Raw genomic sequence first — 14,351 nt, forward strand, 5'->3', positions numbered from 1 at the left:
GTAAACCTCCCTGGTCTTTGTGGTTGAATCTGTATTTGAAATTCACTACTCTACTGAGGGACCTTACAGATAATTGTATGTGTGAGGTACAGAGATGAGGTAGTCATTCAAAAATCATGTTAAACACTATTTTTGCACACAGAGTGAGTCCATGCAACTTATTATGTGACTTGTTAACACCTCTCTAGTGTCCGATTTCAAAAAGGCTTTACGACGAACGCACACCAAACGGTTATGTTAGGTCAGAGCCAAGTCACAGAAAAACACAGCCATTTTTCCAGCCAAAGATAGGAGTCCCAAAAAGCAGAAATAGAGATAAAATTAATCACTAACCTTTGATGATCTTCATCAGATAACATTCATAGGACTTCATGTTACACAATACATGTATGTTTTGTTTGGTAAAGTTCCTATTTATATCCAAAAATCTGAGTTTATATTGGCGCTTTATGTTCAGTAGTTCAAAAACATCCGGTGATTTTGCAGAGAGCCACATCAATTTACAGAAATACTTATAATAAACATTGCTAAAAGATACAACTGTTATGAATGGAATTTTAGATTCACTTCACTAGATTCACAGCAACCGCTGTGTCAGATTTCAAAAAAACTTTAAGGAAAAAGCACATCATGCAATAATCTGAGTACAGCGCTCAGAGACCAACACAACCCAAAGAGATATCCGCCATGTTGTGTAGTCAACAGATGTCAGAATAGCATTATAAATATTCACTTACCTTTGATGATCTTCATCAGAATGCACTCCCAGGAATCCCAGTTCCACTATAAATGTTTGTTTTGTTTGATGAAGTCCATCATTTATGTCCAAATAACTCCTTTTTGTTAGCTCTTTTGCCCAGTAATCAGAATTCATGACGCGCGATCACTAGGTGCAGACGAAAAGTCAGAAAGTTCCGTTACAGTCCATAGAAACATGTCAAACGATGTATAGAATACATTTTTAGGATGTTTTTAACATAAATCTTCAATAATGTTTCAACCAGAGAATTCCTTTTTCTTCAGAAATGCAATGGAACGCAAGCTAACTCTCACATGAACGCTCATGGTCAGCTCGTGGCACTCTGGGAGAGACCTTACTCAATCCCCACTCATTCGCCTCCACTTCACAGTAGTAGCCTCAAACAAGGTTCTAAAGACTGTTGACATCTAGTGGAAGCCTTAGGAAGTGCAACATGACCCCATTTCCACTGTATCTTGGATAAGCAAAGAGTTGAAAAACTAAAAACCTCAGATTTCCTACTTCCTGGTTGGATTTTTCTCAGGTTTTTGCCTGCCATATGAGTTCTGTTATACTCACAGACATCATTCAAACAGTTTTAGAAACTTCAGAGTGTTTTCTATCCAAATCATGGCCTGAGTAGCAGGCAGTTTTCTCTGGGCACGCTTTTCATCCGGACGTGAAAATACTGCCCTACCCAAGAGAGGTTAAACACATTTTTACTCCTTATTTAGGCTTGCCGTAACAAAGGGGTTGAACACTTATTGACTAAAGACATTTCAGTTTTACTGATGTCTAAAAATGTCTAAAAACATAATTCCACTTTGATTTTAATCCATTTAAAATTCAAGCTGTAACACAACAAAATGTGGAAAAGTAAAGGGGTGTGAATACTTTCTGAAGGGACTGTAAAATCACAAATAAACCTACGATTGGTAAATAAAACCATATTCCTTCAATTTCACAAATTAAACCATAATACGTGAATACGTAAAAAATATTAACAAAATGAGGGCTTCCCGGGTGGCGCAGCTGGTAGCTGTGCCACCAGAGACTCTGGGTTCGAGCCCAGGCTCTGTCGCAGCCGGCCATGACCGGGAGGTCCATGGGGCGACGCACAATTGGCCTAGCATAGTCCGGGTTAGGGAGGGTTTGGTTGGTAGGGATATCCTTGTCTCATCGCGCACTAGCAACTCCTGTGGCGAACCGGGCGCAGTGCACGCTGACCAGGTCGCTAGGTGTACGGTGTTTCCTCCGACACATTGGTGCGGCTGGCTTCCGGGTTGGAGGCGCGCTGTGTTAAGAAGCAGTGTGGCTTGGTTGGGTTGTGTTTCGGAGGACGCATGGCTCTCGACCTTCGTCTCTCCCGAGCCCGTACGGGAGTTGTAGCGATGAGACAAGACAGTAACTACTAACAATTGGATCCCATGAAATTGGGGAGAAAAAGGGCATTACATTTTTTAAAATTAAGATGAAAAAATATTAACAAAATGTATCCATAATCCGTGAATATATTTCACAAATATTCACCATAAATCACAAATAAATTAATGATCTGTAAATATATACAACATAGCTCACACATAAAACTACAATTTCAACAAATATAGAAGGATTTGTGAACAAATGTTCAGAAATCCCTAACATTTACAACGTGCATTTGGGCATTTAGAAACTGATTGTGGATCTGTATTCTGTGTTTATAGAATTTGTAGACATGTTTTCTGCCTGTATTACAATCCACAAATGTGGCTTCAGATGAGAGTCGGCTATCTCCATTCATTGGGATAGGCTTTTTGTTACGTCACGCGCAGAGTGAAGCAGTGTCTCATTCAGCCATGTCTTGGGAGAACGCTTTCTAGCTAGAATAGCTAGCTAATAAAGAACAACTTCCTGAAATGTGAGTATTATGTATATTTGTTCAACAAATTATGTTAAAATGTTCAATAAATGCCTTTCATATCAATGTTAAATCCAAAGCTGAGTGTGTGCTTTGGACATAGCCCACTAGCCAAGCTAGCTAGCTAACTAGCTAATGTTGGAGACTACCAATAGCTAGCAGGCAATCTCGTCAACTATTTAAATCAATAACCAAAGTTAAACTAAATAGTTAATTGTTAATTCAGGAATGTGACAATTTTGAAGAACCGCTCAGTTTTAAAATCCTGAATTGGTGATCTGGCTAGCCTGCTAATGATAAATGTTCAAATCATATTTTTCAATCTGTTTTCTTCCAGGGCAGGGCATGGAGGTAAAACATGTTTACGTTGTCTGATTGAAAATGGTAGAAATTCCGCTAGCTGTTTTCAGTTCCATGTAGGCTTGCTTGCTAGCTAGCCAAGTCATTTGTTGTGCATCCTTAGCTACCTTTTATTAATATGCTTTTTCCTAGTCAATACATGCATTCTTTGTCTGATCAGTTTATTCCCTCTCTATATTGTTCTGCACCATTGGGTTGAAGGGCTGGGCAATGTTACCAATTCAATAAAAGGGAGTTATTCTACTCACACTGTAAAGACTTTAATCATTAAAAATGATTAACCTGACAATAATAACGTGATGGGTTAATTGTGTAACAATGCACAGGCCATGTTAGGATGATGGTTCAAGATAATCTGATAGTTATGAAGAAAATGTTATGAATATGTAAAACTGCATCATAATGTCACACTGAAGTGCAGGATGCTCTCGATTATGCATCTGTAGAAGTTTGTGAGTGCTTTTGGTGACAAGCCGAATTTCTTCAGCCTCCTGAGGTTGAAGAGGCGCTGCTGCGCCTTCTTCACAACGCTGTCTGTGTGGGTGGACCAATTCAGTTTGTCCGTGATGTGTACGCCGAGGAACTTAAAACTTTCTACCCTCTCCACTACTGTCCCGTCGATGTGGATAGGGGGGTGCTCCCTCTGCTGTTTCCTGAAGTCCACGATCATCTCCTTTGTTTTGTTGACGTTGAGTGTGAGGTTATTTTCCTGACACCACACTCCGAGGGCCCTCACCTCCTCCCTGTAGGCCGTCTCGTCGTTGTTGGTAATCAAGCCTACCACTGTAGTGTCGTCTGCAAACTTGATGATTGAGTTGGAGGCGTGCTTGGCCACGCAGTCGTGGGTGAACAGGAAGTACAGGAGAGGGCTCAGAAAGCACCATTGTGGGGCCCCAGTGTTGAGGATCAGCGGGTTGGAGATGTTGTTACCTACCCTCACCACCTGGGGGCGGCCCGTCAGGAAGTCCAGTACCCAGTTGCACAGGGAGGGGTCGAGACCCAGACCCATATGTAAAAAATGCTTGATACTAATTAATGAATACTTTTAAGTTCTATCCTCTAGGAATACGTTGTACATCTTGTGTTATAAGTTTTTTACCCAAATAAATGCAGTTCAATTCTATTTCTTCCCCCCAACCCATATAAGAGGTTTCAATAACTGTAGGAATACAATAGCTGCCTGAACCATATTGTTAAGAGGACAGCTTCCAAGTCTCATTTTAAAGCAATTATTGGAAGTATGGAGAGGTCTACGATCGGGTTCTCATAATGGGACAGTGAGCTGTTAATGCTCACATTTTATTGGCTACAATAAGACGTTACACAGTCCTCCAGACAGTCCTCAAGTACTTGGGAAGATCTCAATTGCATGGCTGAATGAAAAACTGAATGAGACATGGCAGAATGAGAAACTGCTTCACTCTGAGCGTCACTTGACACAAAGATTATCTCAATGAATGGAGAAAGCAGACTCATCTCAAGCCACATTTGTGGATTGTAATACATCGACAGAGGGAAAAAAAATCTAAAAATTCTGTAAACTCAGAATACAGATCCACAAGCTTTTTGAATGCGCAAATGCATATTCCACAGTTCGGGAATATTTGATCACAAATTGTTCTATATTTGTTAACCTGTTGGGGATGGGGGCGCTGTTTAGACTACTTATGCTAATTTGGCTAATTTTTTAAACGGCTTCCCACAAAATCCTTGATCGTACAATATGCATATTATTATTATTATTGGATAGAAAACAGTCTATAGTTTCTATAGGAGTTGAAATTTTGTCTCTAAGTGGAACAGAGCCCATTCTACAGCAATTTCCCTGACATGGAGTCAGATTTGAGAAATGTTGGCCACTCTTCTGAAGTCATTTAAAAGGGCACTGTCGTTGCTATGACTATACGGACACTTCTTACGTCTTCCCCTGGATGCCTTTACGTGATGACGATTCCAACGGGGTCGATTGCGCGTTCACAGGCCCTACAAATGAAAAAACCCTGAAGCTAGTCATTCTTTGGGAGCTGCGTCATGAGCCAAGAGGACACCGGCGCGCACCTGTTCCAAGCGTTAGTTTAGCCTGTTATATTTCTCCGGTCATCTTTTCACTCGTTATAGGAGTTAAAAACATCATAAGGTAGTTAATTTAAAGCGTTTTATAGCAATTTATATCCGTTTAGTGCGATTTTGGGACATTTATTTTTGCAACGATGTGAAAAGTTGGGCACGCTTTTCAGTTCATCCCGAACGCAGTTGACATTTCCACATGGCAAGAGGACAGCTTTCCACCAAAAGACGATTTCTCCCAAGAAAGGATCCTTTGCCCAAGATACTGATGGAAGAACAGCTCAAGGTAGGACATTTTTATTATGATAAATCGTGTTTCTGTCGAAACATTTTAGTGGCTTAGGACGCCATGTTTTTTGACGTAGCTTCGTTTGGCGCAAACTGTATTGAAAAGTAAGGATAAATTAAAAAATGTAATAACGCAATTGTATTAAGAATTAAATTGTCTATCAATCCCTGTCCACCCTGTATTTTTTAGTCACGTTTATGAGTATTTATGTATAAGAGTAGATCACTGTCTAAGTGGCGCAAGGACTTTTTCTTTACCAGCTTGTCTACATTTCACATTGTCTAACCATGATTTTGGTGGCTAAATATAAACATTTTCGATCAAACTGTATATGCATGTTGTAATGTGATGTTACAGGAGTGTCATCGGAAGAATTCTGAGAAGGTTAGTGAAAAAATTAATATCTTTTGGCGATGTTGACTTTTATCGCTCACTTTGGCTAGAATCAATGCTGGGCTGCTAATTGCTATGTGCTAAGCTAATATAACGATTTATTGTGTTTTCGCTGTAAGACACTTAGAAAATCTGAAATATTGTCTGTATTCACAGGATCTGTGTCTTTCGATTCGTGTATGCTGTGTATTTTTACGAAATGTTTGATGATTAGTAGTTAGGTAAACACGTTGCTCATTGTAATTATTCTAGTCCATTTGTGATGGTGGGTGCAATTGTAAACTATGCCATCTACCTGAAATATGCACTTTTTTCTAACAAAACCTATCCCATACCATAAATATGTTATCAGACTGTCATCTAATGAGTTTTTTTGTTGGTTAGGGGCTATAAATATCTTAGTTTAGCCGAATTGGTGATGGCTACTGGTGTTGGTGGACAAATAAAAGATGGTGGATTATGCTAATGTGTTTTTAGGTAATAGATGTACATCTTTACATATTGTGTCTTCCCTGTAAAACATTTTAAAAATCGGAAATGTTGACTGGATTCACAAGATCTGTGTCTTTCATTAGCTGTATTGGACTTTAATGTGTGAAAGTTAAATATTTAAAAAAAATATTTTTTTTGAATTTCGCGGCACTGGTTTTTCAGTGGGGGGGGGGGGGGTGGGTGCCGCTAGCGCCACGCTGATCCTAGACAGGTTAATATTGTAATTCTATTTGTGAACTATGTTGATATACACTACATGACCAAAAGTATGTGGACACCTGTTCGTCTCATTCCAAAATCATGGGCATTAATATGGAGTTGGTCCCCCCTTTGCTGCTATAACAGCCTCCACTTTTCTGGGAAGGCTTTTCACTAGATGTTGGAACATTGCTGCGGGGACTTGCTTCCATTCAGCCACAAGGGCATTAGTGCCTCCCGAGTGAGTGGCACACTAAGGTACTGCTTGAGGCATCACTAAAGCCCCGGGTTTGATCCAGGCTGTGTCACAGCCGGCCGCGACCGGGAGACCTATGAGGCAGCGCACAATTGGCCCAGCGTCGTCCGGGTTAGGGGAGGGTTTGGCCGGCCAGGATTTCCTAGTCCCATCGCGTTCTAGCGACTCCTTGTGGCGGGCCGGGCGCCTGCAAGCTGACTGTGGTCGTCATTTGGACCGTGTTTCCTCCGACACATTGGTGCGGCTGGCTTCCTGGTTAAGCAAGCAGAGTGTCAAGAAACAGTGCGGCTTGGCAGGGTCGTGTTTCGGTGGCCACATGGCTCTCGACCTTCGCCTCTCCCAAGTCCGTATGGGAGTTGCAGCGATGGGACAAGACTGTAACTACCAATTGGATATCACGTAATTGGGGAGAAAAAGGGGTAAAATTCCCCAAAAATGTGTGAGGTCGGGCACTGATGTTGGCCGATTAGGCCTAGCTCACAGTCGGTGTTTCAATTCATCCCAAAGGTGTTCGATGGGGTTGAGGTCAGGGCTCTGTGCAGGCCAGTCAAGTTCTTCCACACCGATCTCGACACACCATTTATGTATGGACCTCGCTTTGTGCACGGGGCATTGTCATGCTAAAACAGGAAAGGGCCTTCCCCAAACTGTTGCCACAAAGTTGGAAGCACGTTGTAGCGTTAAGATTTCCCTTCACTGGAACTAAGCAGCCTAGGTCGAACCATGAAAAACACACCATTATTCCTTCTCCTCCACCAGACTTTACAACTTGGCACTATGCATTTGGGCAGGTAGCATTCTCCTGGCATCCGCCAAACCCAGATTCGTCCATCGCACTGCCAGATGGTAAAGCGTGATTCATCACTCCAGAGACACGCTTCCACTGTTCCAGAGTCTAATGTCGGCGAGCTTTACACCACTCCAGCCGACGTTTGGCAATGCGCAAGGTGATCTTAGGCTTGTGTGCGGCTGCTCCGCCATGGAAACCCATTTCATGAAGCTCCAGACGAACAGTTCTTGTGCTGACTTTGCTTCCAGAGGCAGTTTGGAAATAGGTAGTGAATGTTGCAACTGAGGACAGATGATGTTTTACATGCTACGCACTTCAGCACTCGGTGGTCCCATTCTGTGTGCTAGTGTGGTCTACCACTTCGAGGCTGAGCCGTTGTTGCTCCTAGGCATTTCCACTTCACAATTACAGCACTTACAGTTGACCAGGCCAGAAATTTGACGAACTGACTTGTTGGAAAGGTGGCATCCTATGACGGTGCCAAGTTAAAACTCACTGAGCTCTTCAGTAAGGCCATTCTCCTGCCAATGTTTGGCTATGGAGATTGCATGGCTGTACGCTCAATTTAATACACCTGTCAGAAATGGGTTTGGCTGAAATAGCTAAATCCACTAATTTGAAGGGGTGTTCACATACACTATATATACAAAAGTATTTACAGATCATGAATTTACTTGTGATTTTTGTGACTCAAAGATTATGGTTTAATTTGTGAAATATTTTTACATATTTACGGATTATGTTTTTATTTACAAAATACTTTAATATATTCACAGATCATAGTTTTATTTGTGAGTTATGCTGAATATACACACGGATCGTGGTAGACATACAGAATAAAGAAACAAATCTCACTCCATAATCCCGGTAATGAGTTAATGTGAGTTCATGTGTAGGGCAAATGTTATATCTAATAGCCTAGGCGTTTGTAGATCGACTACAGTGACTGAAGCTGCAACAACCCATGTATTCATGACTGGAATCATGTTTGCTTGTTTTTTTCTGTTCTCTGTTTTCTGTTCTCCAGAAATGCAGTAAACGATCTTCCAGATATTCCGAACCTGCCTACGTCCCTGGCTGTGAGCCTGTTTGCTGCACTGTGTGTGCAGCCCTGCCCTTATAGTACAGTACAGTCAAACATGCTGTCATTGTTCGCTCACAGCCAGAGTACTACTCAACCCTCCTGCTGTGTGTGTGTGGTGTGTAACAAAATCATGGTTGGTTCTACAATGAAAAATGTCAGGAGCAATAAACTAAGTACACATACCTGGACCCACAATTTGCAGTTTGTGGCTGTGCACATCCATTTCCAACACCGACAATACCCCGCTTATCTGTGCTCTTCATTTCAGCACGGAGCAATATGTCAGAAGCTGTTACAAACATTTCTGTATTTTTTCCTTTCTGCTTACAATATCTGGGAGTTGGGTCAGTGCCAGCCAGATATAGAAAACATTCACCTGGCTGTGAGGTGTGTTCCACGATAGAAACAGAAAACCACCTCCGAGTGCTGTGAATACCTCTGTAACCTATATCTCATCTCCTCTCGTTTCTTCTCCTCTTAAAAAACATGTATCCTCTCCTTTCCTATACAAACTATATCTGCTATCCTCACAACTATCTCAGCTCTCCTCTCCAAACTACTCTGAAAAATAGATATAAACGCAACATGCAACAATTTCAAAGATTTTACTGAGTTACAGCTCATATAAGGAAATCAGTCAATTGAAATAAATGCATTAGGCCTTAATCTATGTATTTCACATGATTGGGAATACACGAATGTTGGTCACAGATACCTTAAAAAAGGTTGGGGTGTGGATCAGTGCGACACGTCTCCTTTGCATAGAGTTGATCAGGCTGTTGATTGTGGCCCTTGGAATGTTGTCCAATTCTTCTTCAATGGCTGTGCGAAGTTGCTGGATATTGGCGGGAACTGGAACATGATGTTGTACACGTCGATCTAGAGCAACCCTAACATGCTCAATGGGTGACATGCAGGCTACTGGGACATTTTCAGCTTCCAGGAATTCTGTACAGATCCTTGCAAAATGGGGCCGTGCATTATCATGCTGAAACATGAGGTGATTGCAGACAATGGGCCTCAGGATCTCGTCATGGTATCTCTGTGCATTCAAATTGCCATCGATAAAATGCAATTGTGTTCACTGTCCGTAGCTTATGCGTGACCATACCATATCCCCACCGCCACCATTGGGCACTCTGTTCACAACATTGACATCGGCAAACCGCTAGCCAACACGACGCCATTCACACTGCCATCTGCCCGGTACAGTTGAAACCGGGATTCATCCGTGAAGAGCACACTTCTCCAGCGAGTCAGTGGCCATCAAAGGTGAGCATTTGCCCACTAAAGTTGGTTACAACACTGAATAGCAGTCAAATCAAGACCCTGGTGAGGACGACAAGCACACAGAAACCTAATACGGTTTCTGACAGTTTGGGCAAAACTTATCTGATTGTGCAAACCCACAGTTTCATCAGCTGTCTGGGTGGCTGGTCCCAAGACGATCCCGCAGGTATAGAAGCTGGATGTGGAGGTCCTGGGCTGGCGTGGTTACACGTGGTCTGCGATTGTGAGGACGGTTGGACCTACTGCCAAATTCTCTAAAACAACGTTGGAAGCGGCTTATGGCAGAGAAATAAACATTAAATTCTCTGGCAACAGCTCAATTGCACGGTCCCTCAAAACTTGAGACATCTGTGGCATTGTGCTGTGTGACAAAAAGGCACATTTTAGAGTGGCCTTTTATTGCCCCCAGCACAAGGTGCACCTGTGTAAGGGTTCACTCTGTTTAATCAGCTTATTGATATGCCACACCTGTCAGGTGGATGAATTATCTTGGGAAAGGAGAAATGCTCCTGTAAACAAAATGTGTGAGAAATAAGCTTTTTGTGCATATGGAACATTTCTGGGATCTTCAATTTCAGCTCATGAAACATGGGACCAACACTTGACATGTTATGTTTATATATATATGTTTATATATATATGTTTATATTGTTGTTCAGTGTATCTCTGCTACGCTCTCCTATCCTCTCCAAACTATCTCTGCTCTCCTCTCTTCTCTTTTTCCCTCCTCTCCTCTCCTCTCCTCTCCTCTCCTCTCCTCTCCTCTCCTCTCCTCTCCTCTCCTCTCCTCTCCTATCTAGACGTGTGTGTAAACCACCAGCAGTCTAATAACAGTTAATTTCCACTGTCTACTGCCCAGCCTAACTAACTCATGTAGAATTAAACCTTGAGATGAACGAACCAGCCCTCTCCACATTACAACATAACGTTGCAGGAGGTCAATTCCTTAACAGTTATTTATAGGCCTTTGGAGCGGTGAAAAGATAATATGTCTGCTGTAGAATAATTCTGAGGAGAAGGAGATTGTCCTCATTCCGTTTAAAGGATAATGGAGGCCACAGAGGGTTGAGACGACGGTGATCTTAAACATTTTGCATACAGTGCCTATAAAAATTCTAAAACCCCTTTCAAAATGTTCACCTTTTGTTCTAACCCATGTATCTACAAATCCTACCCCACAACTCCCAAGTTAAAAAAAGTAATAATAAAAAGGAACACAATAAGAATAACAATAACAAGGCTATATACAGGGGGCACCGGTACCGAGTCAATGTGCAGGGGTACAGGCTAGTTGAGGTAATCTGTACTTGTAGGTGGGGGCGGAGTGACTATGCATAGGTAACAAACAAACAGCGAGTAGCAGCAGTGTACAAGAGGGGGGGGTCAATGTACATTTTCCGGTGGCGATTTTTATGAATTGTTCAGCAGTTTTTAATGGCTTGGGGGTAGAAACTGTTGAGGAGCCTTTTGGTCCTGGACTTGGCGCTCCGGTACCGCTTGCCGTGCGGTAGCAGAGAAAACAGTCTATAACTTGGATGACTGGAGTCTCTGACAATTTTATGGGCTTTCCTCTGACACCGCCTATTATATAGGTCCTGGATGGCAGGAAGCTTGGCCCCAGTGATGTACTGGGCCGTTCGCACTACCCTCAGTAGCGCCTTACGGTTAGATGCAGAGCAGTTGCCATACCAGGCGGTGATGCAACTGGTCAGGATGCTCTCGATCCGGTCAGGATGCTCTCGACCTTTTGAGGATCTGGGGACCCATGCCAAATCTTTTCAGTCTCCTGAGGGGGAAAAGGTTTTGTCGTGCCCTCTGTACGATTGTCTTGGTGTGTTTGGACCATGATAGGTTGTTGGTGACGTGGACAACAAGGAACTTGAAACTCTCGACCCGCTCCCCTACAGCCCCGTCGATGTTAATGGGGGCCTGGTTCAGCCTGCTTTTCCTGTAGTCCACTATCAGCTCCTTTGTCTTGCTCACATTGAAGGAGAGGTTGTTGCATGATACTTTGGTTGGATAAGTTTCCACTCCCCTTGTAATAGCAATCCTAAATTAGCTCAGGTGTAACCAATCACCTTCAAAATCACACACGGATTACAAGATAAATTCAGGAGTTCCTGTAGGTTTGGTAAGAAGAATGCCCCTCTCCACACAGGTGTGATTACAATCTCTGAGGGTTTAAAGCTTGAGGTAGTCACCTCATACAAGTACTTGGGAGTATGGCTAGATGGTGCACTGTCCTTCTCTCAGCACATATCAAAGCTACAGGCTAAAGTTAAATCTAGACTTGGTTTCCTCTATCGTAATCACTCCTCTTTCACCCCAGCTGCCAAACTAACCCTGATTCAGATGACCATCCTACCCATGCTAGACTACGGAGACATAATTTATAGATTGGCAGGTAAGGGTGCTCTCGAGCGGCTAGATGTTCTTTACCATTCGGCCATCAGATTTGCCACCAATGCTCCTTATAGGACACATCACTGCACTTTATACTCCTCTGTAAACTGGTTATCTCTGTATACAAGTCGCAAGACCCACTGTTTGATGCTTATTTATAAAACCCTCTTAGGCCTCACTCCCCTCTATCTGAGATATCTACTGCAGCCCTCATCCTCCACATACAACACCCATTCTGCCAGTCACATTCTGTTAAAGGTACCCAAAGCACACATCCCTGGGTCGCTCGTCTTTTCAGTTCGCTGCAGCTAGCGACTGGAATGAGCTGCAACAAACACTCAAACTGAACAGTTTTATCTCAATCTCTTCATTCAACGACTCAATCATGGACACTTACTGACAGTTGTGGCTGCATTGTTGTCTCTACCTTCTTGCCCTTTGTGCTGTTGTCTGCCCAATAATGTTTGTACCATGTTGTGTTTTTTTTTTACAGTCACAGCTGTAATTGCTGCCAAAGGTGCTTTCACCAAGTATTAACTCAGGGGGGAGATCATCATCATCAACATGTATTTTGACCTTGTCTTTAGCAGGAGGATTGACTAGACTAGAGGGCATCCTTTCCATGGATGATGACAATGCCAACACCCTTTGCCCTTCACCCCTGACTGAAGCAGCTGTACTGTGGTGCCAGCCAACTGTGTGTGTGTGTGTGTGTGTGTGTGTGTGTGTGTGTGTGTGTGTGTGTGTGTGTGTGTGTGTGTGTGTGTGTGTGTGTGTGTGTGTGTGTGTGTGTGTGTGTGTGTGTGTGTGTGTGTGTGTGTGGGGGTGCCCATGTGTGTGTGTGGGTGCCCATGTGTGTGTGTGTGGGTGCGTGTGGGTGCGTGTGGGTGCCCATGTCTCCTATAAGCCCCATGCTCTAATGGCAGCTGCTGTCCCCCTAATCAGGGCTGCTCCCAGTGCCATGGGCAGGGAGGGCAGAGGAGAGTCCTTCAGTCCTGGCCCTAAACACCACTTTGTGCTCCTCTCACTTGTGACAGAGTTTGTTGTCATAGCTCCCCTGACTAACACACACACTCAGAGCCAATAACACCCATCTGCCAAGTAGACTAAGCACAAACAAATACACACACATGTGCCTGCACACACAAATGTGCAGGCACATTGAAGTCAGTTCAGAGGAGGGGGGTAAAGTCAGTTCAGAGGAGGGGGTAAAGTCAGTTCAGAGGAGGGGGTAAAGTCAGTTCAGAGGAGGGGGATTGAAGTCAGTTCAGAGGAGGGGGTTAAAGTCAGATCGGAGGGGGTAAAGTCAGTTCGGAGGAGGGGTTAAAGTCAGATCGGAGGAGGGGGTTGAAGTCAGTTCAGAGGAGGGGGTTGAAGTCAGAACAAAGGAGGGGGTTGACGTCAGTTCAGAGGAGGGGGTTAAAGTCAGAACAATGGAGGGGGTTGAAGTCAGTTCAGAGGAGGGGGTTAAAGTCAGAACAAAGGAGGGGGTTGAAGTCAGTTCAGAGGAGGAGGTAAAGTCAGTTCAGAGGAGGGGGTTGAAGTCAGTTCAGATGAGGGGGTTAAAGTCAGAACAAAGGAGGGGTTTGAATTCAGTTCAGAGGAGGGGGTTAAAGGAGGGGGTTAAAGTCAGTTCAGAGGAGGGGGGTGAAGTCAGTTCAAAGGAGGGGGTTAAAGGAGGGGGTTAAAGTCAGTTCAGAGGAGGGGGGTTAAGACAGTTCGGATGAGGGGGATTAAGTCAGTTTGGAAGAGGGAAGTAAAGTCAGTTTGGAGGAGGGGGGTTAAGACAGTTCAGAGAAGGGGGGTAAAGTCAGTTCAGAGGAGGGTGGTGAAGTTAGTTCAGAGGAGGGTGGTGAAGTTAGTTCAGAGGAGGGTGGTTGAGGGGGTAAAGTCAGTTCAGAGGAGGGTGGTGAAGTCAGTTCAGAGGAGGGTGGTGAAGTTAGTTCAGAGGAGGGTGGTTGAGAGGGTAAAGTCCGTTCAGAGGAGGGGGTAAAGTCAATTCCTCTATAACAATAAGGCAATTTGGTCCTCACAAATCTCTAGCCTAATACAAAGTAATTGCATATACTGAAAAAGGAACATCTGTCTAC

At 43.5% G+C, this 14,351-nt stretch overlaps 1 protein-coding gene across 6 annotated transcripts in view; it reads right to left on the reverse strand.

Annotated features, from left to right (window-relative positions):
* The window catches only part of LOC129868293 (autism susceptibility gene 2 protein-like), a 560,243-nt gene that overhangs the window by 401,516 nt on the left and 144,376 nt on the right, over positions 1-14,351 (reverse strand). The gene's annotated exons all lie outside the window — the stretch shown is intronic.

The sequence above is a fragment of the Salvelinus fontinalis genome, chromosome 13, assembly GCF_029448725.1.
Source record: "Salvelinus fontinalis isolate EN_2023a chromosome 13, ASM2944872v1, whole genome shotgun sequence".
Taxonomy (NCBI): Eukaryota; Metazoa; Chordata; class Actinopteri; order Salmoniformes; family Salmonidae; genus Salvelinus; species Salvelinus fontinalis.